This window comes from Miniopterus schreibersii (genome assembly GCF_964146895.1).
Source record: "Miniopterus schreibersii genome assembly, chromosome: 4".
NCBI classification, from domain to species: Eukaryota; Metazoa; Chordata; class Mammalia; order Chiroptera; family Miniopteridae; genus Miniopterus; species Miniopterus schreibersii.
Genome location: NC_138105.1, coordinates 45,956,374 through 45,960,519, shown reverse-complemented (window position 1 = coordinate 45,960,519; position 4,146 = coordinate 45,956,374). Strand labels below are relative to the sequence as shown.

At 45.7% G+C, this 4,146-nt stretch overlaps 1 pseudogene across 1 annotated transcript; it reads right to left on the bottom strand.

Moving 5' to 3' along the window:
- Positions 1-3,472: 3,472 nt before the first annotated feature.
- On the bottom strand, positions 3,473-3,818 carry LOC308556154 (large ribosomal subunit protein eL30 pseudogene; annotated as a pseudogene). Its single transcript has one exon. The product of its transcript is annotated as a large ribosomal subunit protein eL30 pseudogene (transcript).
- Between the last annotated feature and the right edge of the window lie 328 nt (positions 3,819-4,146).

Here is a 4,146-nt window from a genome sequence, read left to right as displayed (position 1 = left end):
TTATGATTTCACTGAGTGTGAGATACAAGTAAACAAGAAGCCTTAACACTGATGAGTCCATGATCCTCTTACAAGTTGCTTACACCAAAGTATTGCAGCTGATTAAAAGGGGAAATATATAAGATGCGTCTCAGCTAACTTGGACAGTGCCCTTTAGATTGGGTCCCACAGTGATGTCACTAATTATTATCCAGGGTTTGTTTAGAAAATAAAGAGGCCATTGATTTTCTTATCTTTTCAGAATCTGATGAATTATTTCAGCTCTTTTTCAAGACAGTACCTTTAACATTTAGATGTGTCTATTCACATATAATAGAGATGGAAAAGTCTGGATGAAGGGCTGTACGTGGAAGGCTCTAAAGAAATTTCCAGCTGCACTTTCTGAGCTCACTGAGTGGCCAGTCAATGGCAGAGAATGTCTCAGTGGTTCAGATGCAGTCATCCCACACTTGGTGCACAGAGACCGGAGTTCTGATATGCAAAGAGAGCCTGGGACTCTTGTCAAATCACCACACAGGATGTTGGCCATGCAGCAAACAGGCCTGCAAGCTGTTGACAGCTGAATCTCGGGCTGCCAAAGCCAGGACCAGCCACATGATGGGCACTGCCCCAAAGGCTCAGCAGCAATCTGTATTCTAATGCACGCTCTCGGCCACGCTGCTGGCTCTCCAGACTAACGTGCCAAGCAGTGCCCGTGTTCTGGATCCAGAGCCATGCTGTTGCAGCACACACAGGCCCCTTTGTTCACAAATGCCACACTCATGAGCAGAGGCAACTTCCTTTGGTTCTTTCTTCAAGGCCTGGGAAGAAAGAACTGGCAGTCAAGCTTTGGAAACAGAGGGGTTTCTTGCAAAAAGCTAGTTGGCTATAGCACGTCCAGAAATGGAGCTTTAAAGGGACTCGGCCAGAATTGTGTGGGTCTGGCTGGGGCCCTCGGCAGCCCCTGCTTGTTAGTGTTTTGAGAAAGTGGCTCCGACAGAGAAGGCTCAGTCAACACTGCCGCTCTGGTGCAATCTTTTCAAATGACAAAGAGCCTCTTGCTTTGTGTGTGGAAAAAGCTGAAGAGCAGGATAGATTCAATATGGGGCACAGGACCAGTTGAGTGATTACATCTCCTTCCACGGTTGCCGCCTCTGCCCTGAAGTAGTCTTGTATCAAGTGAAGGACGTTCAGCCATCCAGTTCAGGGCCATTGTCTCTCTCTGCCTCCAGCTGCATCACCTGAAGCTTGGATGCCACGTGAGAGGCAGCCCACGGTGAAGATAGGTCCTCAGCTCATTCTCCCCTCACCCTAGAAAAATATCTAGACCATCATCTCTCAGGCCTCAAGTAGCATGGACAGTTGGGCTCCATTCCAGCTGGGAAAAGATCTAGTTTCAATTCACAATAGAGAGCCATTTCCCTTTAATAAAATGTATTTTAATTTTAAAGGAATGATGTCCTTATTTGTCAGCTCCAGAAAGGATTGCTGCAGAAAGCTATTGAGTAGCTCCAAAAACTTCTTGCATGGCCAACACCCTATCTGGTGATTTGCAATTTCCCCACAAGGTGGAAGATTTAAGGGAGTCCCCTGTGTTGCTGGCACTATGTACCTTTGGTATCCAAGAGCTAAGGATGACACAAGAGCAGTGGAGAGAGAGAGGGCAGTACAGGCTTGCCGGGTGGCAGGGCCTGTGTTCTTCCCCCAGCCAGGACCTATGGCATTGTCTCCTCCCTCGTGGGTTTTCCCCATGGAAGAGAAGTCACACTCCCCCAGCTTGAGACCAGCCAAGGGTGTGATTCAGCTTACTACACGTCAGCGCCTAGCACAGCACACGGCAGGAACTTAACAGCTATTTAATGGATGGCTAGATGTTTAGTTGGGTTTGGTGACTGGAAAGAAACATTTCTTTGTATTTGGACTCAATCAGCTTTGTTTCGGGGTGAGACCAGAGCATGCATCTCCTGAAAGTTTCCCAAATCTGGAAATCTGGACATTCTTCTTATATTGCTGCTCCCAGTCAGTCCGGCTGGGCCCCCCAGGGAGAGGCCACCACAGCTGAATGAAGCCTAGATCAAGATCACCTGGCTCCCTCCTGTCCCTGAATTGCTGGCCCCAGTCCAGGAGAGTTCTAGGAGTTGGGGCTTAAGCCAAGGGGAGTTAGGAGGAGGCACCCCAGCTAATTTGGAGCCTTAAATTGTTCTTCCTGACTTCTAAGAAAATATAAATTTCTCTTGGGATCTAGCCCACTCCTCCCCTACTCACGTTTTTCTTCAGACCTACCTCCTCCTTGCTTCCCACCCTATAGTCATTCAATAAACATTTATTTAAAGTGTACTGGGTACCCGACACTGCTGGTTACTAGGGATGTAAGGTGAGTTCACAGACCACTGGAGTAGGGAGAGATACAACTACTCAGCATTGGCCATGATCACGTACACAGGGCTACATAGGAAGGGGCAGCTCATGGTAAAGAAATATCAGGCCTCACTTTTGTACTTGGGAAGTTTGGGTTAGTGGTATCATCAGATCACCTTTAATTTACGTTTACCGTTTACAAGGTGTTTTCTGATACATTATCTCCTTTAATCCTGACAATAATCCTGTGAGATTAAGGATTTGATCTTTGGTTTGAAAATGGGGAAACTGAGAAACAAACTAAGTGGCTATACAAAGTCCCAAGGTTAATAGAGGCTTTGAACTCAGGATATCTGAGGGTGGCCCTGGCACTTGCCACTCCACAAAGCTGTCTTCCAGGGAGCCAGCAGCCCAGCTGCCCCCATGGGGAATCTGGGGTTAATCATTTTTATGGGGTTAAAGTAAGAGCTCCAGAGCCAGAGTGTAGTTCCCCATCTTTTGCTATGTTTTTGTTCTCTTTGTTTTTTGGTTTCCAAACTATAAAAAAGAAATAAAAATAGGAATGAGAGTGTTCTGTTGCCTCCTTAATGAATCCACCTGCTGGCTATTGCCTGAAATTTCTTGAAAGAAGCACCAACCCCTTCATTCTGCAGTATAAATAAAAAGCTTAAGATGCAAATGCCTGGAAGCCTTAACACACAAGATAGAAATAAGTTCCACTCAAGTCCAAATGATAATAGAATAGTCTATCCTGCTTGTTCTGAGCTAGAAAGCAGAACTAATGCTCACCAGTGTTATACTTCACAGTTCCAAAGCAGCTTTACCAAAATCTCCTCAATTCAACGTACAGTTGACCCTCAAACAACACTAGTTGGAACTGAGAGGGTCCATTTATATGTGAATCCTCATACTAGTGTAGTTCAAGGGTCAACTGTGTTTTTGGTACCTGTTTGGGAATTCACGATGCAGAGGGCCAACTTAAGTTATTAGGTGGAGTTTTGACTGCATGGGGGAGGGGCACTCCTAACCCCTGCATTTTTCAAGGGTCAACTGTATACAGGTATACTTTTTTTTTTTTCTTTCAGTTTTTAAACTCAGCTCTGGCCAATTTTATTAAAGAAAAAATTCCCATGATTTATTTTTTACCAGTCTGTTCTGGCATGCTTCTAATGATATCAGAATCACCTGGGTCAGTGATAGCCAGCGTGCATACTCTGTAGTATTTTCTACATGCTGTGCCCAATTCAATATTATTGCCTCTAATGATGGGCACCAGTCTTGGCCAACATGGCCTAGTGCTCTATTTCAGATTTCCTCGAGGCTGGACAGGTGCTGGCGAGGGTGACCACCTTCGCTTTGCCTTCTCTGATCATCTTCAGAGTCTACTTGTACCCCGGCACGTATTTTCCACTTTTCATAGCCAGCTGGAACCTAGAGTTGATCAACTCTAGAGACTTTTTTATCTTCTTTGCAGCCACCATCTTCCTGCCTTAGGTGTGGGATGGCCCCCAACCAAGTGCAGCCACCAAGATGGCCAGGGAGTGAGAAAGGACATATACATAATTTTTGTGAGCATGTACTGGGTGCCAGGCACTGTATTGGGTGCTAAGGATACAGTGGTAACCAAAACAGATACAACACCTTCTTCCACGGAGCTGAGACTCAAGTAAGAAAGATAGAAATTAGATAAATAAGTCACACCAAGCTTGAAGAGCACTATGAAGGGCAATGGAGTGAGGAAGGCCTTACAAGGCAGAGGGAACAACGTATTCAAAGCCTCCGAGGCACAGGTAGAGGGAGTAAATGGCT